A 24,402-nucleotide genomic window follows, 5' to 3' on the forward strand; every position below is an offset into this window, starting at 1 on the left:
TAAAGTGCATTACACACCCCTGATGGTACCACTGGCTAAGACTCCACCTCAGCTCATTGATTAATTATAAATTTAGAACAAATGATGGATGAAAGCAGGCAGGCCGGCCATTTTTTTCACGCTCATTGGACTTGTTTAATGCAATGCACCTTTGTATATTCACATGCATTCGCTTCATGCTGTAACCACTGTGCATAAAAATTTGGAAACATGGCATACAGTGTATCATTTGCTGTCTAAGTCATGTTTCCCATATTTTCCATTGCAAGATACAAGCCGGTTTGAGTGTTTGGGGCACATTTTAGCTAAAATCATCCTACGGGGCCTAACTGCTTATGCTAAAGCCTGCCTATTTTGAATGGCGTAGTGGTCACTGCAACCTCCAAAAAAATCAGGACTTACTACCCCAATAACCTGCTAACTCACCCCTGAAATACTTACTTATTCACACTATTTTGTTCATTTGACTTGTTTCTAATTTGAAATGCCCATTTTTGTGGGGCCAGAAAGGTGCGTCTTTAAAAGGCGATTTCTACGATACCCCACTTTTGCGCGTCGGACCGCGACTTTTTCCGGAAACGCCGAAAAACCGCAATTTTCAGGAGAAACGAGACGTACATCCTCCCCCTCTGCCGCCCACCCACCCAACTGACAGCCAGCCAGCAGACAAGCACAGAGAGTTCCGTGGGTCTGTCTGTGATGTCATAAAGGGCCTGCTGATCAATGGCCAGCTCTCTGATTGGCTGCTGTGTTTGATTGACAGATTGAATCTGGCAGCTGATTGGCTGTCTACCCTAAAGTGCATTACACACCCCTGATGGTACCACTGGCTAAGACTCCACCTCAGCTCATTGATTAATTATAAATTTAGAACAAATGATGGATGAAAGCAGGCAGGCCGGCCATTTTTTTCACGCTCATTGGACTTGTTTAATGCAATGCACCTTTGTATATTCACATGCATTCGCTTCATGCTGTAACCACTGTGCATAAAAATTTGGAAACATGGCATACAGTGTATCATTTGCTGTCTAAGTCATGTTTCCCATATTTTCCATTGCAAGATACAAGCCGGTTTGAGTGTTTGGGGCACATTTTAGCTAAAATCATCCTACGGGGCCTAACTGCTTATGCTAAAGCCTGCCTATTTTGAATGGCGTAGTGGTCACTGCAACCTCCAAAAAAATCAGGACTTACTACCCCAATAACCTGCTAACTCACCCCTGAAATACTTACTTATTCACACTATTTTGTTCATTTGACTTGTTTCTAATTTGAAATGCCCATTTTTGTGGGGCCAGAAAGGTGCGTCTTTAAAAGGCGATTTCTACGATACCCCACTTTTGCGCGTCGGACCGCGACTTTTTCCGGAAACGCCGAAAAACCGCAATTTTCAGGAGAAACGAGACGTACATCCTCTGCCGCCCACCCACCCAACTGACAGCCAGCCAGCAGACAAGCACAGAGAGTTCCGTGGGTCTGTCTGTGATGTCATAATGGGCCTGCTGATCAATGGCCAGCTCTCTGATTGGCTGCTGTGTTTGATTGACAGATTGAATCTGGCAGCTGATTGGCTGTCTACCCTAAAGTGCATTACACACCCCTGATGGTACCACTGGCTAAGACTCCACCTCAGCTCATTGATTAATTATAAATTTAGAACAAATGATGGATGAAAGCAGGCAGGCCGGCCATTTTTTTCACGCTCATTGGACTTGTTTAATGCAATGCACCTGTGTATATTCACATGCATTCACTTCATGCTGTAACCACTGTGCATAAAAATTTGGAAACATGGCATACAGTGTATCATTTGCTGTCTAAGTCATGTTTCCCATATTTTCCATTGCAAGATACAAGCCGGTTTGAGTGTTTGGGGCACATTTTAGCTAAAATCATCCTACGGGGCCTAAATGCTTATGCTAAAGCCTGCCTATTTTGAATGGCGTAGTGGTCACTGCAACCTCCAAAAAAATCAGGACTTACTACCCCAATAACCTGCTAACTCACCCCTGAAATACTTACTTATTCACACTATTTTGTTCATTTGACTTGTTTCTAATTTGAAATGCCCATTTTTGTGGGGCCAGAAAGGTGCGTCTTTAAAAGGCGATTTCTACGATACCCCACTTTTGCGCGTCGGACCGCGACTTTTTCCGGAAACGCTGAAGAACCGCAATTTTCAGGAGAAACGAGACGTACATCCTCCCCCTCTGCCGCCCACCCACCCAACTGACAGCCAGCCAGCAGACAAGCACAGAGAGTTCCGTGGGTCTGTCTGTGATGTCATAAAGGGCCTGCTGATCAATGGCCAGCTCTCTGATTGGCTGCTGTGTTTGATTGACAGATTGAATCTGGCAGCTGATTGGCTGTCTACCCTAAAGTGCATTACACACCCCTGATGGTACCACTGGCTAAGACTCCACCTCAGCTCATTGATTAATTATAAATTTAGAACAAATGATGGATGAAAGCAGGCAGGCCGGCCATTTTTTTCACGCTCATTGGACTTGTTTAATGCAATGCACCTTTGTATATTCACATGCATTCGCTTCATGCTGTAACCACTGTGCATAAAAATTTGGAAACATGGCATACAGTGTATCATTTGCTGTCTAAGTCATGTTTCCCATATTTTCCATTGCAAGATACAAGCCGGTTTGAGTGTTTGGGGCACATTTTAGCTAAAATCATCCTACGGGGCCTAACTGCTTATGCCAAAGCCTGCCTATTTTGAATGGCGTAGTGGTCAATGCAACCTCCAAAAAAATCAGGACTTACTACCCCAATAACCTGCTAACTCACCCCTGAAATACTTACTTATTCACACTATTTTGTTCATTTGACTTGTTTCTAATTTGAAATGCCCATTTTTGTGGGGCCAGAAAGGTGCGTCTTTAAAAGGCGATTTCTACGATACCCCACTTTTGCGCGTCGGACCGCGACTTTTTCCGGAAACGCCGAAAAACCGCAATTTTCAGGAGAAACGAGACGTACATCCTCCCCCTCTGCCGCCCACCCACCCAACTGACAGCCAGCCAGCAGACAAGCACAGAGAGTTCCGTGGGTCTGTCTGTGATGTCATAAAGGGCCTGCTGATCAATGGCCAGCTCTCTGATTGGCTGCTGTGTTTGATTGACAGATTGAATCTGGCAGCTGATTGGCTGTCTACCCTAAAGTGCATTACACACCCCTGATGGTACCACTGGCTAAGACTCCACCTCAGCTCATTGATTAATTATAAATTTAGAACAAATGATGGATGAAAGCAGGCAGGCCGGCCATTTTTTTCACCCTCATTGGACTTGTTTAATGCAATGCACCTTTGTATATTCACATGCATTCGCTTCATGCTGTAACCACTGTGCATAAAAATTTGGAAACATGGCATACAGTGTATCATTTGCTGTCTAAGTCATGTTTCCCATATTTTCCATTGCAAGATACAAGCCGGTTTGAGTGTTTGGGGCACATTTTAGCTAAAATCATCCTACGGGGCCTAACTGCTTATGCCAAAGCCTGCCTATTTTGAATGGCGTAGTGGTCACTGCAACCTCCAAAAAAATCAGGACTTACTACCCCAATAACCTGCTAACTCACCCCTGAAATACTTACTTATTCACACTATTTTGTTCATTTGACTTGTTTCTAATTTGAAATGCCCATTTTTGTGGGGCCAGAAAGGTGCGTCTTTAAAAGGCGATTTCTACGATACCCCACTTTTGCGCGTCGGACCGCGACTTTTTCCGGAAACGCCGAAAAACCGCAATTTTCAGGAGAAACGAGACGTACATCCTCCCCCTCTGCCGCCCACCCACCCAACTGACAGCCAGCAGACAAGCACAGAGAGTTCCTTGGGTCTGTCTGTGATGTCATAAAGGGCCTGCTGATCAATGGCCAGCTCTCTGATTGGCTGCTGTGTTTGACAGATTGAATCTGGCAGCTGATTGGCTGTCTACCCTAAAGTGCATTACACACCCCTGATGGTACCACTGGCTAAGACTCCACCTCAGCTCATTGATTAATTATAAATTTAGAACAAATGATGGATGAAAGCAGGCAGGCCGGCCATTTTTTTCACGCTCATTGGACTTGTTTAATGCAATGCACCTGTGTATATTCACATGCATTCACTTCATGCTGTAACCACTGTGCATAAAAATTTGGAAACATGGCATACAGTGTATCATTTGCTGTCTAAGTCATGTTTCCCATATTTTCCATTGCAAGATACAAGCCGGTTTGAGTGTTTGGGGCACATTTTAGCTAAAATCATCCTACGGGGCCTAACTGCTTATGCTAAAGCCTGCCTATTTTGAATGGCGTAGTGGTCACTGCAACCTCCAAAAAAATCAGGACTTACTACCCCAATAACCTGCTAACTCACCCCTGAAATACTTACTTATTCACACTATTTTGTTCATTTGACTTGTTTCTAATTTGAAATGCCCATTTTTGTGGGGCCAGAAAGGTGCGTCTTTAAAAGGCGATTTCTACGATACCCCACTTTTGCGCGTCGGAACGCGACTTTTTCCGGAAACGCCGAAAAACCGCAATTTTCAGGAGAAACGAGACGTACATCCTCCCCCTCTGCCGCCCACCCACCCAACTGACAGCCAGCCAGCAGACAAGCACAGAGAGTTCCGTGGGTCTGTCTGTGATGTCATAAAGGGCCTGCTGATCAATGGCCAGCTCTCTGATTGGCTGCTGTGTTTGATTGACAGATTGAATCTGGCAGCTGATTGGCTGTCTACCCTAAAGTGCATTACACACCCCTGATGGTACCACTGGCTAAGACTCCACCTCAGCTCATTGATTAATTATAAATTTAGAACAAATGATGGATGAAAGCAGGCAGGCCGGCCATTTTTTTCACGCTCATTGGACTTGTTTAATGCAATGCACCTTTGTATATTCACATGCATTCGCTTCATGCTTTAACCACTGTGCATAAAAATTTGGAAACATGGCATACAGTGTATCATTTGCTGTCTAAGTCATGTTTCCCATATTTTCCATTGCAAGATACAAGCCGGTTTGAGTGTTTGGGGCACATTTTAGCTAAAATCATCCTACGGGGCCTAACTGCTTATGCCAAAGCCTGCCTATTTTGAATGGCGTAGTGGTCAATGCAACCTCCAAAAAAATCAGGACTTACTACCCCAATAACCTGCTAACTCACCCCTGAAATACTTACTTATTCACACTATTTTGTTCATTTGACTTGTTTCTAATTTGAAATGCCCATTTTTGTGGGGCCAGAAAGGTGCGTCTTTAAAAGGCGATTTCTACGATACCCCACTTTTGCGCGTCGGACCGCGACTTTTTCCGGAAACGCCGAAAAACCGCAATTTTCAGGAGAAACGAGACGTACATCCTCCCCCTCTGCCGCCCACCCACCCAACTGACAGCCAGCCAGCAGACAAGCACAGAGAGTTCCGTGGGTCTGTCTGTGATGTCATAAAGGGCCTGCTGATCAATGGCCAGCTCTCTGATTGGCTGCTGTGTTTGATTGACAGATTGAATCTGGCAGCTGATTGGCTGTCTACCCTAAAGTGCATTACACACCCCTGATGGTACCACTGGCTAAGACTCCACCTCAGCTCATTGATTAATTATAAATTTAGAACAAATGATGGATGAAAGCAGGCAGGCCGGCCATTTTTTTCACGCTCATTGGACTTGTTTAATGCAATGCACCTGTGTATATTCACATGCATTCACTTCATGATGTAACCACTGTGCATAAAAATTTGGAAACATGGCATACAGTGTATCATTTGCTGTCTAAGTCATGTTTCCCATATTTTCCATTGCAAGATACAAGCCGGTTTGAGTGTTTGGGGCACATTTTAGCTAAAATCATCCTACGGGGCCTAACTGCTTATGCTAAAGCCTGCCTATTTTGAATGGCGTAGTGGTCACTGCAACCTCCAAAAAAATCAGGACTTACTACCCCAATAACCTGCTAACTCACCCCTGAAATACTTACTTATTCACACTATTTTGTTCATTTGACTTGTTTCTAATTTGAAATGCCCATTTTTGTGGGGCCAGAAAGGTGCGTCTTTAAAAGGCGATTTCTACGATACCCCACTTTTGCGCGTCGGACCGCGACTTTTTCCGGAAACGCCGAAAAACCGCAATTTTCAGGAGAAACGAGACGTACATCCTCCCCCTCTGCCGCCCGCCCACCCAACTGACAGCCAGCCAGCAGACAAGCACAGAGAGTTCCGTGGGTCTGTCTGTGATGTCATAAAGGGCCTGCTGATCAATGGCCAGCTCTCTGATTGGCTGCTGTGTTTGATTGACAGATTGAATCTGGCAGCTGATTGGCTGTCTACCCTAAAGTGCATTACACACCCCTGATGGTACCACTGGCTAAGACTCCACCTCAGCTCATTGATTAATTATAAATTTAGAACAAATGATGGATGAAAGCAGGCAGGCCGGCCATTTTTTTCACGCTCATTGGACTTGTTTAATGCAATGCACCTGTGTATATTCACATGCATTCACTTCATGCTGTAACCACTGTGCATAAAAATTTGGAAACATGGCATACAGTGTATCATTTGCTGTCTAAGTCATGTTTCCCATATTTTCCATTGCAAGATACAAGCCGGTTTGAGTGTTTGGGGCACATTTTAGCTAAAATCATCCTACGGGGCCTAAATGCTTATGCTAAAGCCTGCCTATTTTGAATGGCGTAGTGGTCACTGCAACCTCCAAAAAAATCAGGACTTACTACCCCAATAACCTGCTAACTCACCCCTGAAATACTTACTTATTCACACTATTTTGTTCATTTGACTTGTTTCTAATTTGAAATGCCCATTTTTGTGGGGCCAGAAAGGTGCGTCTTTAAAAGGCGATTTCTACGATACCCCACTTTTGCGCGTCGGACCGCGACTTTTTCCGGAAACGCCGAAAAACCGCAATTTTCAGGAGAAACGAGACGTACATCCTCCCCCTCTGACGCCCACCCACCCAACTGACAGCCAGCAGACAAGCACAGAGAGTTCCTTGGGTCTGTCTGTGATGTCATAAAGGGCCTGCTGATCAATGGCCAGCTCTCTGATTGGCTGCTGTGTTTGATTGACAGATTGAATCTGGCAGCTGATTGGCTGTCTACCCTAAAGTGCATTACACACCCCTGATGGTACCACTGGCTAAGACTCCACCTCAGCTCATTGATTAATTATAAATTTAGAACAAATGATGGATGAAAGCAGGCAGGCAGGCCATTTTTTTCACGCTCATTGGACTTGTTTAATGCAATGCACCTGTGTATATTCACATGCATTCACTTCATGCTGTAACCACTGTGCATAAAAATTTGGAAACATGGCATACAGTGTATCATTTGCTGTCTAAGTCATGTTTCCCATATTTTCCATTGCAAGATACAAGCCGGTTTGAGTGTTTGGGGCACATTTTAGCTAAAATCATCCTACGGGGCCTAAATGCTTATGCTAAAGCCTGCCTATTTTGAATGGCGTAGTGGTCACTGCAACCTCCAAAAAAATCAGGACTTACTACCCCAATAACCTGCTAACTCACCCCTGAAATACTTACTTATTCACACTATTTTGTTCATTTGACTTGTTTCTAATTTGAAATGCCCATTTTTGTGGGGCCAGAAAGGTGCGTCTTTAAAAGGCGATTTCTACGATACCCCACTTTTGCGCGTCGGACCGCGACTTTTTCCGGAAACGCCGAAAAACCGCAATTTTCAGGAGAAACGAGACGTACATCCTCCCCCTCTGACGCCCACCCACCCAACTGACAGCCAGCAGACAAGCACAGAGAGTTCCTTGGGTCTGTCTGTGATGTCATAAAGGGCCTGCTGATCAATGGCCAGCTCTCTGATTGGCTGCTGTGTTTGATTGACAGATTGAATCTGGCAGCTGATTGGCTGTCTACCCTAAAGTGCATTACACACCCCTGATGGTACCACTGGCTAAGACTCCACCTCAGCTCATTGATTAATTATAAATTTAGAACAAATGATGGATGAAAGCAGGCAGGCCGGCCATTTTTTTCACGCTCATTGGACTTGTTTAATGCAATGCACCTGTGTATATTCACATGCATTCACTTCATGCTGTAACCACTGTGCATAAAAATTTGGAAACATGGCATACAGTGTATCATTTGCTGTCTAAGTCATGTTTCCCATATTTTCCATTGCAAGATACAAGCCGGTTTGAGTGTTTGGGGCACATTTTAGCTAAAATCATCCTACGGGGCCTAACTGCTTATGCTAAAGCCTGCCTATTTTGAATGGCGTAGTGGTCACTGCAACCTCCAAAAAAATCAGGACTTACTACCCCAATAACCTGCTAACTCACCCCTGAAATACTTACTTATTCACACTATTTTGTTCATTTGACTTGTTTCTAATTTGAAATGCCCATTTTTGTGGGGCCAGAAAGGTGCGTCTTTAAAAGGCGATTTCTACGATACCCCACTTTTGCGCGTCGGACCGCGACTTTTTCCGGAAACGCCGAAAAACCGCAATTTTCAGGAGAAACGAGACGTACATCCTCCCCCTCTGCCGCCCACCCACCCAACTGACAGCCAGCCAGCAGACAAGCACAGAGAGTTCCGTGGGTCTGTCTGTGATGTCATAAAGGGCCTGCTGATCAATGGCCAGCTCTCTGATTGGCTGCTGTGTTTGATTGACAGATTGAATCTGGCAGCTGATTGGCTGTCTACCCTAAAGTGCATTACACACCCCTGATGGTACCACTGGCTAAGACTCCACCTCAGCTCATTGATTAATTATAAATTTAGAACAAATGATGGATGAAAGCAGGCAGGCCGGCCATTTTTTTCACGCTCATTGGACTTGTTTAATGCAATGCACCTTTGTATATTCACATGCATTCGCTTCATGCTGTAACCACTGTGCATAAAAATTTGGAAACATGGCATACAGTGTATCATTTGCTGTCTAAGTCATGTTTCCCATATTTTCCATTGCAAGATACAAGCCGGTTTGAGTGTTTGGGGCACATTTTAGCTAAAATCATCCTACGGGGCCTAACTGCTTATGCCAAAGCCTGCCTATTTTGAATGGCGTAGTGGTCACTGCAACCTCCAAAAAAATCAGGACTTACTACCCCAATAACCTGCTAACTCACCCCTGAAATACTTACTTATTCACACTATTTTGTTCATTTGACTTGTTTCTAATTTGAAATGCCCATTTTTGTGGGGCCAGAAAGGTGCGTCTTTAAAAGGCGATTTCTACGATACCCCACTTTTGCGCGTCGGACCGCGACTTTTTCCGGAAACGCCGAAAAACCGCAATTTTCAGGAGAAACGAGACGTACATCCTCCCCCTCTGCCGCCCACCCACCCAACTGACAGCCAGCCAGCAGACAAGCACAGAGAGTTCCGTGGGTCTGTCTGTGATGTCATAAAGGGCCTGCTGATCAATGGCCAGCTCTCTGATTGGCTGCTGTGTTTGATTGACAGATTGAATCTGGCAGCTGATTGGCTGTCTACCCTAAAGTGCATTACACACCCCTGATGGTACCACTGGCTAAGACTCCACCTCAGCTCATTGATTAATTATAAATTTAGAACAAATGATGGATGAAAGCAGGCAGGCCGGCCATTTTTTTCACGCTCATTGGACTTGTTTAATGCAATGCACCTGTGTATATTCACATGCATTCACTTCATGCTGTAACCACTGTGCATAAAAATTTGGAAACATGGCATACAGTGTATCATTTGCTGTCTAAGTCATGTTTCCCATATTTTCCATTGCAAGATACAAGCCGGTTTGAGTGTTTGGGGCACATTTTAGCTAAAATCATCCTACGGGGCCTAACTGCTTATGCTAAAGCCTGCCTATTTTGAATGGCGTAGTGGTCACTGCAACCTCCAAAAAAATCAGGACTTACTACCCCAATAACCTGCTAACTCACCCCTGAAATACTTACTTATTCACACTATTTTGTTCATTTGACTTGTTTCTAATTTGAAATGCCCATTTTTGTGGGGCCAGAAAGGTGCGTCTTTAAAAGGCGATTTCTACGATACCCCACTTTTGCGCGTCGGACCGCGACTTTTTCCGGAAACGCCGAAAAACCGCAATTTTCAGGAGAAACGAGACGTACATCCTCCCCCTCTGCCGCCCACCCACCCAACTGACAGCCAGCCAGCAGACAAGCACAGAGAGTTCCGTGGGTCTGTCTGTGATGTCATAAAGGGCCTGCTGATCAATGGCCAGCTCTCTGATTGGCTGCTGTGTTTGATTGACAGATTGAATCTGGCAGCTGATTGGCTGTCTACCCTAAAGTGCATTACACACCCCTGATGGTACCACTGGCTAAGACTCCACCTCAGCTCATTGATTAATTATAAATTTAGAACAAATGATGGATGAAAGCAGGCAGGCCGGCCATTTTTTTCACGCTCATTGGACTTGTTTAATGCAATGCACCTGTGTATATTCACATGCATTCACTTCATGCTGTAACCACTGTGCATAAAAATTTGGAAACATGGCATACAGTGTATCATTTGCTGTCTAAGTCATGTTTCCCATATTTTCCATTGCAAGATACAAGCCGGTTTGAGTGTTTGGGGCACATTTTAGCTAAAATCATCCTACGGGGCCTAACTGCTTATGCTAAAGCCTGCCTATTTTGAATGGCGTAGTGGTCACTGCAACCTCCAAAAAAATCAGGACTTACTACCCCAATAACCTGCTAACTCACCCCTGAAATACTTACTTATTCACACTATTTTGTTCATTTGACTTGTTTCTAATTTGAAATGCCCATTTTTGTGGGGCCAGAAAGGTGCGTCTTTAAAAGGCGATTTCTACGATACCCCACTTTTGCGCGTCGGAACGCGACTTTTTCCGGAAACGCCGAAAAACCGCAATTTTCAGGAGAAACGAGACGTACATCCTCCCCCTCTGCCGCCCACCCACCCAACTGACAGCCAGCCAGCAGACAAGCACAGAGAGTTCCGTGGGTCTGTCTGTGATGTCATAAAGGGCCTGCTGATCAATGGCCAGCTCTCTGATTGGCTGCTGTGTTTGATTGACAGATTGAATCTGGCAGCTGATTGGCTGTCTACCCTAAAGTGCATTACACACCCCTGATGGTACCACTGGCTAAGACTCCACCTCAGCTCATTGATTAATTATAAATTTAGAACAAATGATGGATGAAAGCAGGCAGGCCGGCCATTTTTTTCACGCTCATTGGACTTGTTTAATGCAATGCACCTTTGTATATTCACATGCATTCGCTTCATGCTGTAACCACTGTGCATAAAAATTTGGAAACATGGCATACAGTGTATCATTTGCTGTCTAAGTCATGTTTCCCATATTTTCCATTGCAAGATACAAGCCGGTTTGAGTGTTTGGGGCACATTTTAGCTAAAATCATCCTACGGGGCCTAACTGCTTATGCCAAAGCCTGCCTATTTTGAATGGCGTAGTGGTCACTGCAACCTCCAAAAAAATCAGGACTTACTACCCCAATAACCTGCTAACTCACCCCTGAAATACTTACTTATTCACACTATTTTGTTCATTTGACTTGTTTCTAATTTGAAATGCCCATTTTTGTGGGGCCAGAAAGGTGCGTCTTTAAAAGGCGATTTCTACGATACCCCACTTTTGCGCGTCGGACCGCGACTTTTTCCGGAAACGCCGAAAAACCGCAATTTTCAGGAGAAACGAGACGTACATCCTCCCCCTCTGCCGCCCACCCACCCAACTGACAGCCAGCCAGCAGACAAGCACAGAGAGTTCCGTGGGTCTGTCTGTGATGTCATAAAGGGCCTGCTGATCAATGGCCAGCTCTCTGATTGGCTGCTGTGTTTGATTGACAGATTGAATCTGGCAGCTGATTGGCTGTCTACCCTAAAGTGCATTACACACCCCTGATGGTACCACTGGCTAAGACTCCACCTCAGCTCATTGATTAATTATAAATTTAGAACAAATGATGGATGAAAGCAGGCAGGCCGGCCATTTTTTTCACGCTCATTGGACTTGTTTAATGCAATGCACCTGTGTATATTCACATGCATTCACTTCATGATGTAACCACTGTGCATAAAAATTTGGAAACATGGCATACAGTGTATCATTTGCTGTCTAAGTCATGTTTCCCATATTTTCCATTGCAAGATACAAGCCGGTTTAAGTGTTTGGGGCACATTTTAGCTAAAATCATCCTACGGGGCCTAACTGCTTATGCTAAAGCCTGCCTATTTTGAATGGCGTAGTGGTCACTGCAACCTCCAAAAAAATCAGGACTTACTACCCCAATAACCTGCTAACTCACCCCTGAAATACTTACTTATTCACACTATTTTGTTCATTTGACTTGTTTCTAATTTGAAATGCCCATTTTTGTGGGGCCAGAAAGGTGCGTCTTTAAAAGGCGATTTCTACGATACCCCACTTTTGCGCGTCGGACCGCGACTTTTTCCGGAAACGCCGAAAAACCGCAATTTTCAGGAGAAACGAGACGTACATCCTCCCCCTCTGCCGCCCACCCACCCAACTGACAGCCAGCCAGCAGACAAGCACAGAGAGTTCCGTGGGTCTGTCTGTGATGTCATAAAGGGCCTGCTGATCAATGGCCAGCTCTCTGATTGGCTGCTGTGTTTGATTGACAGATTGAATCTGGCAGCTGATTGGCTGTCTACCCTAAAGTGCATTACACACCCCTGATGGTACCACTGGCTAAGACTCCACCTCAGCTCATTGATTAATTATAAATTTAGAACAAATGATGGATGAAAGCAGGCAGGCCGGCCATTTTTTTCACGCTCATTGGACTTGTTTAATGCAATGCACCTGTGTATATTCACATGCATTAACTTCATGCTGTAACCACTGTGCATAAAAATTTGGAAACATGGCATACAGTGTATCATTTGCTGTCTAAGTCATGTTTCCCATATTTTCCATTGCAAGATACAAGCCGGTTTGAGTGTTTGGGGCACATTTTAGCTAAAATCATCCTACGGGGCCTAACTGCTTATGCTAAAGCCTGCCTATTTTGAATGGCGTAGTGGTCACTGCAACCTCCAAAAAAATCAGGACTTACTACCCCAATAACCTGCTAACTCACCCCTGAAATACTTACTTATTCACACTATTTTGTTCATTTGATTTGTTTCTAATTTGAAATGCCCATTTTTGTGGGGCCAGAAAGGTGCGTCTTTAAAAGGCGATTTCTACGATACCCCACTTTTGCGCGTCGGAACGCGACTTTTTCCGGAAACGCCGAAAAACCACAATTTTCAGGAGAAACGAGACGTACATCCTCCCCCTCTGCCGCCCACCCACCCAACTGACAGCCAGCCAGCAGACAAGCACAGAGAGTTCCGTGGGTCTGTCTGTGATGTCATAAAGGGCCTGCTGATCAATGGCCAGCTCTCTGATTGGCTGCTGTGTTTGATTGACAGATTGAATCTGGCAGCTGATTGGCTGTCTACCCTAAAGTGCATTACACACCCCTGATGGTACCACTGGCTAAGACTCCACCTCAGCTCATTGATTAATTATAAATTTAGAACAAATGATGGATGAAAGCAGGCAGGCCGGCCATTTTTTTCACGCTCATTGGACTTGTTTAATGCAATGCACCTGTGTATATTCACATGCATTCACTTCATGCTGTAACCACTGTGCATAAAAATTTGGAAACATGGCATACAGTGTATCATTTGCTGTCTAAGTCATGTTTCCCATATTTTCCATTGCAAGATACAAGCCGGTTTGAGTGTTTGGGGCACATTTTAGCTAAAATCATCCTACGGGGCCTAAATGCTTATGCTAAAGCCTGCCTATTTTGAATGGCGTAGTGGTCACTGCAACCTCCAAAAAAATCAGGACTTACTACCCCAATAACCTGCTAACTCACCCCTGAAATACTTACTTATTCACACTATTTTGTTCATTTGACTTGTTTCTAATTTGAAATGCCCATTTTTGTGGGGCCAGAAAGGTGCGTCTTTAAAAGGCGATTTCTACGATACCCCACTTTTGCGCGTCGGACCGCGACTTTTTCCGGAAACGCCGAAAAACCGCAATTTTCAGGAGAAACGAGACGTACATCCTCCCCCTCTGACGCCCACCCACCCAACTGACAGCCAGCAGACAAGCACAGAGAGTTCCTTGGGTCTGTCTGTGATGTCATAAAGGGCCTGCTGATCAATGGCCAGCTCTCTGATTGGCTGCTGTGTTTGATTGACAGATTGAATCTGGCAGCTGATTGGCTGTCTACCCTAAAGTGCATTACACACCCCTGATGGTACCACTGGCTAAGACTCCACCTCAGCTCATTGATTAATTATAAATTTAGAACAAATGATGGATGAAAGCAGGCAGGCCGGCCATTTTTTTCACGCTCATTGGACTTGTTTAATGCAATGCACCTGTGTATATTCACATGCATTCACTTCATGCTGTAACCACTGTGCATAAAAATTTGGAAACATGGCATACAGTGTATCATTTGCTGTCTAAGTCATGTTTCCCATATTTTCCATTGCAAGATACAAGCCGGTTTGAGTGTTTGGGGCACATTTTAGCTAAAATCATCCTACGGGGCCTAACTGCTTATGCTAAAGCCTGCCTATTTTGAATGGCGTAGTGGTCACTGCAACCTCCAAAAAAATCAGGACTTACTACCCCAATAACCTGCTAACTCACCCCTGAAATACTTACTTATTCACACTATTTTGTTCATTTGACTTGTTTCTAATTTGAAATGCCCATTCTTGTGGGGCCAGAAAGGTGCGTCTTTAAAAGGCGATTTCTACGATACCCCACTTTTGCGCGTCGGACCGCGACTTTTTCCGGAAACGCCGAAAAACCGCAATTTTCAGGAGAAACGAGACGTACATCCTCCCCCTCTGCCGCCCACCCACCCAACTGACAGCCAGCCAGCAGACAAGCACAGAGAGTTCCGTGGGTCTGTCTGTGATGTCATAAAGGGCCTGCTGATCAATGGCCAGCTCTCTGATTGGCTGCTGTGTTTGATTGACAGATTGAATCTGGCAGCTGATTGGCTGTCTACCCTAAAGTGCATTACACACCCCTGATGGTACCACTGGCTAGGACTCCACCTCAGCTCATTGATTAATTATAAATTTAGAACAAATGATGGATGAAAGCAGGCAGGCCGGCCATTTTTTTCACGCTCATTGGACTTGTTTAATGCAATGCACCTTTGTATATTCACATGCATTCGCTTCATGCTGTAACCACTGTGCATAAAAATTTGGAAACATGGCATACAGTGTATCATTTGCTGTCTAAGTCATGTTTCCCATATTTTCCATTGCAAGATACAAGCCGGTTTGAGTGTTTGGGGCACATTTTAGCTAAAATCATCCTACGGGGCCTAACTGCTTATGCCAAAGCCTGCCTATTTTGAATGGCGTAGTGGTCACTGCAACCTCCAAAAAAATCAGGACTTACTACCCCAATAACCTGCTAACTCACCCCTGAAATACTTACTTATTCACACTATTTTGTTCATTTGACTTGTTTCTAATTTGAAATGCCCATTTTTGTGGGGCCAGAAAGGTGCGTCTTTAAAAGGCGATTTCTACGATACCCCACTTTTGCGCGTCGGACCGCGACTTTTTCCGGAAACGCCGAAAAACCGCAATTTTCAGGAGAAACGAGACGTACATCCTCCCCCTCTGCCGCCCACCCACCCAACTGACAGCCAGCCAGCAGACAAGCACAGAGAGTTCCGTGGGTCTGTCTGTGATGTCATAAAGGGCCTGCTGATCAATGGCCAGCTCTCTGATTGGCTGCTGTGTTTGATTGACAGATTGAATCTGGCAGCTGATTGGCTGTCTACCCTAAAGTGCATTACACACCCCTGATGGTACCACTGGCTAAGACTCCACCTCAGCTCATTGATTAATTATAAATTTAGAACAAATGATGGATGAAAGCAGGCAGGCCGGCCGGCCATTTTTTTCACGCTCATTGGACTTGTTTAATGCAATGCACCTGTGTATATTCACATGCATTCACTTCATGATGTAACCACTGTGCATAAAAATTTGGAAACATGGCATACAGTGTATCATTTGCTGTCTAAGTCATGTTTCCCATATTTTCCATTGCAAGATACAAGCCGGTTTGAGTGTTTGGGGCACATTTTAGCTAAAATCATCCTACGGGGCCTAACTGCTTATGCTAAAGCCTGCCTATTTTGAATGGCGTAGTGGTCACTGCAACCTCCAAAAAAATCAGGACTTACTACCCCAATAACCTGCTAACTCACCCCTGAAATACTTACTTATTCACACTATTTTGTTCATTTGACTTGTTTCTAATTTGAAATGCCCATTTTTGTGGGGCCAGAAAGGTGCGTCTTTAAAAGGCGATTTCTACGATACCCCACTTTTGCGCGTCGGACCGCGACTTTTTCCGGAAACGCCGAAAAAACGCAATTTTCAGGAGAAACGAGACGTACATCCTCCCCCTCTGCCGCCCACCCACCCAACTGACAGCCAGCCAGCAGACAAGCACAGAGAGTTCCGTGGGTCTGTCTGTGATGTCATAAAGGGCCTGCTGATCAATGGCCAGCTCTCTGATTGGCTGCTGTGTTTGATTGACAGATTGAATCTGGCAGCTGATTGGCTGTCTACCCTAAAGTGCATTACACACCCCTGATGGTACCACTGGCTAAGACTCCACCTCAGCTCATTGATTAATTATAAATTTAGAACAAATGATGGATGAAAGCAGGCAGGCCGGCCATTTTTTTCACGCTCATTGGACTTGTTTAATGCAATGCACCTGTGTATATTCACATGCATTCACTTCATGCTGTAACCACTGTGCATAAAAATTTGGAAACATGGCATACAGTGTATCATTTGCTGTCTAAGTCATGTTTCCCATATTTTCCATTGCAAGATACAAGCCGGTTTGAGTGTTTGGGGCACATTTTAGCTAAAATCATCCTACGGGGCCTAACTGCTTATGCTAAAGCCTGCCTATTTTGAATGGCGTAGTGGTCACTGCAACCTCCAAAAAAATCAGGACTTACTACCCCAATAACCTGCTAACTCACCCCTGAAATACTTACTTATTCACACTATTTTGTTCATTTGACTTGTTTCTAATTTGAAATGCCCATTTTTGTGGGGCCAGAAAGGTGCGTCTTTAAAAGGCGATTTCTACGATACCCCACTTTTGCGCGTCGGACCGCGACTTTTTCCGGAAACGCCGAAAAACCGCAATTTTCAGGAGAAACGAGACGTACATCCTCCCCCTCTGCCGCCCACCCACCCAACTGACAGCCAGCCAGCAGACAAGCACAGAGAGTTCCGTGGGTCTGTCTGTGATGTCATAAAGGGCCTGCTGATCAATGGCCAGCTCTCTGATTGGCTGCTGTGTTTGATTGACAGATTGAATCTGGCAGCTGATTGGCTGTCTACCCTAAAGTGCATTACACACCCCTGATGGTACCACTGGCTAAGACTCCACCTCAGCTCATTGATTAATTATAAATTTAGAACAAATGATGGATGAAAGCAGGCAGGCCGGCCATTTTTTTCACGCTCATTGGACTTGTTTAATGCAATGCACCTGTGTATATTCACATGCATTCACTTCATGCTGTAACCACTGTGCATAAAAATTTGGAAACATGGCATACAGTGTATCATTTGCTGTCTAAGTCATGTTTCCCATATTTTCCATTGCAAGATACAAGCCGGTTTGAGTGTTTGGGGCACATTTTAGCTAAAATCATCCTACGGGGCCTAAATGCTTATGCTAAAGCCTGCCTATTTTGAATGGCGTAGTGGTCACTGCAACCTCCAAAAAAATCAGGACTTACTACCCCAATAACCTGCTAACTCACCCCTGAAATACTTACTTATTCACACTATTTTGTTCATTTGACTTGTTTCTAATTTGAAATGCCCATTTTTGTGGGGCCAGAAAGGTGCGTCTTTAAAAGGCGATTTCTACGATACCCCACTTTTGCGCGTCGGACCGCGACTTTTTCCGGAAACGCCGAAAAACCGCAATTTTCAGGAGAAACGAGACGTACATCCTCCCCCTCTGCCGCCCACCCACCCAACTGACAGCCAGCAGACAAGCACAGAGAGTTCCTTGGGTCTGTCTGTGATGTCATAAAGGGCCTGCTGATCAATGGCCAGCTCTCTGATTGGCTGCTGTGTTTGATTGACAGATTGAATCTGGCAGCTGATTGGCTGTCTACCCTAAAGTGCATTACACACCCCTGATGGTACCACTGGCTAAGACTCCACCTCAGCTCATTGATTAATTATAAATTTAGAACAAATGATGGATGAAAGCAGGCAGGCCGGCCATTTTTTTCACGCTCATTGGACTTGTTTAATGCAATGCACCTGTGTATATTCACATGCATTCACTTCATGCTGTAACCACTGTGCATAAAAATTTGGAAACATGGCATACAGTGTATCATTTGCTGTCTAAGTCATGTTTCCCATATTTTCCATTGCAAGATACAAGCCGGTTTGAGTGTTTGGGGCACATTTTAGCTAAAATCATCCTACGGGGCCTAACTGCTTATGCTAAAGCCTGCCTATTTTGAATGGCGTAGTGGTCACTGCAACCTCCAAAAAAATCAGGACTTACTACCCCAATAACCTGCTAACTCACCCCTGAAATACTTACTTATTCACACTATTTTGTTCATTTGACTTGTTTCTAATTTGAAATGCCCATTTTTGTGGGGCCAGAAAGGTGCGTCTTTAAAAGGCGATTTCTACGATACCCCACTTTTGCGCGTCGGACCGCGACTTTTTCCGGAAACGCTGAAAAACCGCAATTTTCAGGAGAAACGAGACGTACATCCTCCCCCTCTGCCGCCCACCCACCCAACTGACAGCCAGCCAGCAGACAAGCACAGAGAGTTCCGTGGGTCTGTCTGTGATGTCATAAAGGGCCTGCTGATCAATGGCCAGCTCTCTGATTGGCTGCTGTGTTTGATTGACAGATTGAATCTGGCAGCTGATTGGCTGTCTACCCTAAAGTGCATTACACACCCCTGATGGTACCACTGGCTAAGACTCCACCTCAGCTCATTGATTAATTATAAATTTAGAACAAATGATGGATGAAAGCAGGCAGGCCGGCCATTTTTTTCACGCTCATTGGACTTGTTTAATGCAATGCACCTTTGTATATTCACATGCATTCGCTTCATGCTGTAACCACTGTGCATAAAAATTTGGAAACATGGCATACAGTGTATCATTTGCTGTCTAAGTCATGTTTCCCATATTTTCCATTGCAAGATACAAGCCGGTTTGAGTGTTTGGGGCACATTTTAGCTAAAATCATCCTACGGGGCCTAACTGCTTATGCCAAAGCCTGCCTTTTTTGAATGGCGTAGTGGTCAATGCAACCTCCAAAAAAATCAGGACTTACTACCCCAATAACCTGCTAACTCACCCCTGAAATACTTACTTATTCACACTATTTTGTTCATTTGACTTGTTTCTAATTTGAAATGCCCATTTTTGTGGGGCCAGAAAGGTGCGTCTTTAAAATGCGATTTCTACGATACCCCACTTTTGCGCGTCGGACCGCGACTTTTTCCGGAAACGCCGAAAAACCGCAATTTTCAGGAGAAACGAGACGTACATCCTCCCCCTCTGCCGCCCACCCACCCAACTGACAGCCAGCCAGCAGACAAGCACAGAGAGTTCCGTGGGTCTGTCTGTGATGTCATAAAGGGCCTGCTGATCAATGGCCAGCTCTCTGATTGGCTGCTGTGTTTGATTGACAGATTGAATCTGGCAGCTGATTGGCTGTCTACCCTAAAGTGCATTACACACCCCTGATGGTACCACTGGCTAAGACTCCACCTCAGCTCATTGATTAATTATAAATTTAGAACAAATGATGGATGAAAGCAGGCAGGCCGGCCATTTTTTTCACGCTCATTGGACTTGTTTAATGCAATGCACCTTTGTATATTCACATGCATTCGCTTCATGCTGTAACCACTGTGCATAAAAATTTGGAAACATGGCATACAGTGTATCATTTGCTGTCTAAGTCATGTTTCCCATATTTTCCATTGCAAGATACAAGCCGGTTTGAGTGTTTGGGGCACATTTTAGCTAAAATCATCCTACGGGGCCTAACTGCTTATGCCAAAGCCTGCCTATTTTGAATGGCGTAGTGGTCAATGCAACCTCCAAAAAAATCAGGACTTACTACCCCAATAACCTGCTAACTCACCCCTGAAATACTTACTTATTCACACTATTTTGTTCATTTGACTTGTTTCTAATTTGAAATGCCCATTTTTGTGGGGCCAGAAAGGTGCGTCTTTAAAAGGCGATTTCTACGATACCCCACTTTTGCGCGTCGGACCGCGACTTTTTCCGGAAACGCCGAAAAACCGCAATTTTCAGGAGAAACGAGACGTACATCCTCCCCCTCTGCCGCCCACCCACCCAACTGACAGCCAGCCAGCAGACAAGCACAGAGAGTTCCGTGGGTCTGTCTGTGATGTCATAAAGGGCCTGCTGATCAATGGCCAGCTCTCTGATTGGCTGCTGTGTTTGATTGACAGATTGAATCTGGCAGCTGATTGGCTGTCTACCCTAAAGTGCATTACACACCCCTGATGGTACCACTGGCTAAGACTCCACCTCAGCTCATTGATTAATTATAAATTTAGAACAAATGATGGATGAAAGCAGGCAGGCCGGCCATTTTTTTCACGCTCATTGGACTTGTTTAATGCAATGCACCTTTGTATATTCACATGCATTCGCTTCATGCTGTAACCACTGTGCATAAAAATTTGGAAACATGGCATACAGTGTATCATTTGCTGTCTAAGTCATGTTTCCCATATTTTCCATTGCAAGATACAAGCCGGTTTGAGTGTTTGGGGCACATTTTAGCTAAAATCATCCTACGGGGCCTAACTGATTATGCCAAAGCCTGCCTATTTTGAATGGCGTAGTGGTCACTGCAACCTCCAAAAAAATCAGGACTTACTACCCCAATAACCTGCTAACTCACCCCTGAAATACTTACTTATTCACACTATTTTGTTCATTTGACTTGTTTCTAATTTGAAATGCCCATTTTTGTGGGGCCAGAAAGGTGCGTCTTTAAAAGGCGATTTCTACGATACCCCACTTTTGCGCGTCGGACCGCGACTTTTTCCGGAAACGCAGAAAAACCGCAATTTTCAGGAGAAACAAGACGTACATCCTCCCCCTCTGCCGCCCACCCACCCAACTGACAGCCAGCCAGCAGACAAGCACAGAGAGTTCCGTGGGTCTGTCTGTGATGTCATAAAGGGCCTGCTGATCAATGGCCAGCTCTCTGATTGGCTGCTGTGTTTGATTGACAGATTGAATCTGGCAGCTGATTGGCTGTCTACCCTAAAGTGCATTACACACCCCTGATGGTACCACTGGCTAAGACTCCACCTCAGCTCATTGATTAATTATAAATTTAGAACAAATGATGGATGAAAGCAGGCAGGCCGGCCATTTTTTTCACGCTCATTGGACTTGTTTAATGCAATGCACCTGTGTATATTCACATGCATTCACTTCATGCTGTAACCACTGTGCATAAAAATTTGGAAACATGGCATACAGTGTATCATTTGCTGTCTAAGTCATGTTTCCCATATTTTCCATTGCAAGATACAAGCCGGTTTGAGTGTTTGGGGCACATTTTAGCTAAAATCATCCTACGGGGCCTAACTGCTTATGCTAAAGCCTGCCTATTTTGAATGGCGTAGTGGTCACTGCAACCTCCAAAAAAATCAGGACTTACTACCCCAATAACCTGCTAACTCACCCCTGAAATACTTACTTATTCACACTATTTTGTTCATTTGACTTGTTTCTAATTTGAAATGCCCATTTTTGTGGGGCCAGAAAGGTGCGTCTTTAAAAGGCGATTTCTACGATACCCCACTTTTGCGCGTCGGACCGCGAATTTTTCCGGAAACGCCGAAAAACCGCAATTTTCAGGAGAAACGAGACGTACATCCTCCCCCTCTGCCGCCCACCCACCCAACTGACAGCCAGCCAGCAGACAAGCACAGAGAGTTCCGTGGGTCTGTCTGTGATGTCATAAAGGGCCTGCTGATCAATGGCCAGCTCTCTGATTGGCTGCTGTGTTTGATTGACAGATTGAATCTGGCAGCTGATTGGCTGTCTACCCTAAAGTGCATTACACACCCCTGATGGTACCACTGGCTAAGACTCCACCTCAGCTCATTGATTAATTATAAATTTAGAACAAATGATGGATGAAAGCAGGCAGGCCGGCCATTTTTTTCACGCTCATTGGACTTGTTTAATGCAATGCACCTTTGTATATTCACATGCATTCGCTTCATGCTGTAACCACTGTGCATAAAAATTTGGAAACATGGCATACAGTGTATCATTTGCTGTCTAAGTCATGTTTCCCATATTTTCCATTGCAAGATACAAGCCGGTTTGAGTGTTTGGGGCACATTTTAGCTAAAATCATCCTACGGGGCCTAACTGCTTATGCCAAAGCCTGCCTATTTTGAATGGCGTAGTGGTCACTGCAACCTCCAAAAAAATCAGGACTTACTACCCCAATAACCTGCTAACTCACCCCTGAAATACTTACTTATTCACACTATTTTGTTCATTTGACTTGTTTCTAATTTGAAATGCCCATTTTTGTGGGGCCAGAAAGGTGCGTCTTTAAAAGGCGATTTCTACGATACCCCACTTTTGCGCGTCGGACCGCGACTTTTTCCGGAAACGCCGAAAAAACGCAATTTTCAGGAGAAACGAGACGTACATCCTCCCCCTCTGCCGCCCACCCACCCAACTGACAGCCAGCCAGCAGACAAGCACAGAGAGTTCCGTGGGTCTGTCTGTGATGTCATAAAGGGCCTGCTGATCAATGGCCAGCTCTCTGATTGGCTGCTGTGTTTGATTGACAGATTGAATCTGGCAGCTGATTGGCTGTCTACCCTAAAGTGCATTACACACCCCTGATGGTACCACTGGCTAAGACACCACCTCAGCTCATTGATTAATTATAAATTTAGAACAAATGATGGATGAAAGCAGGCAGGCCGGCCATTTTTTTCACGCTCATTGGACTTGTTTAATGCAATGCACCTGTGTATATTCACATGCATTCACTTCATGCTGTAACCACTGTGCATAAAAATTTGGAAACATGGCATACAGTGTATCATTTGCTGTCTAAGTCATGTTTCCCATATTTTCCATTGCAAGATACAAGCCGGTTTGAGTGTTTGGGGCACATTTTAGCTAAAATCATCCTACGGGGCCTAAATGCTTATGCTAAAGCCTGCCTATTTTGAATGGCGTAGTGGTCACTGCAACCTCCAAAAAAATCAGGACTTACTACCCCAATAACCTGCTAACTCACCCCTGAAATACTTACTTATTCACACTATTTTGTTCATTTGACTTGTTTCTAATTTGAAATGCCCATTTTTGTGGGGCCAGAAAGGTGCGTCTTTAAAAGGCGATTTCTACGATACCCCACTTTTGCGCGTCGGACCGCGACTTTTTCCGGAAACGCTGAAAAACCGCAATTTTCAGGAGAAACGAGACGTACATCCTCCCCCTCTGCCGCCCACCCACCCAACTGACAGCCAGCCAGCAGACAAGCACAGAGAGTTCTGTGGGTCTGTCTGTGATGTCATAAAGGGCCTGCTGATCAATGGCCAGCTCTCTGATTGGCTGCTGTGTTTGATTGACAGATTGAATCTGGCAGCTGATTGGCTGTCTACCCTAAAGTGCATTACACACCCCTGATGGTACCACTGGCTAAGACTCCACCTCAGCTCATTGATTAATTATAAATTTAGAACAAATGATGGATAAAAGCAGGCAGGCCGGCCATTTTTTTCACGCTCATTGGACTTGTTTAATGCAATGCACCTTTGTATATTCACATGCATTCGCTTCATGCTGTAACCACTGTGCATAAAAATTTGGAAACATGGCATACAGTGTATCATTTGCTGTCTAAGTCATGTTTCCCATATTTTCCATTGCAAGATACAAGCCGGTTTGAGTGTTTGGGGCACATTTTAGCTAAAATCATCCTACGGGGCCTAACTGCTTATGCCAAAGCCTGCCTATTTTGAATGGCGTAGTGGTCAATGCAACCTCCAAAAAAATCAGGACTTACTACCCCAATAACCTGCTAACTCACCCCTGAAATACTTACTTATTCACACTATTTTGTTCATTTGACTTGTTTCTAATTTGAAATGCCCATTTTTGTGGGGCCAGAAAGGTGCGTCTTTAAAAGGCGATTTCTACGATACCCCACTTTTGCGCGTCGGACCGCAATTTTTCCGGAAA

Source organism: Crinia signifera, chromosome 2, assembly GCF_055691185.1.
Source record: "Crinia signifera chromosome 2, ASM5569118v1, whole genome shotgun sequence".
NCBI classification, from domain to species: Eukaryota; Metazoa; Chordata; class Amphibia; order Anura; family Myobatrachidae; genus Crinia; species Crinia signifera.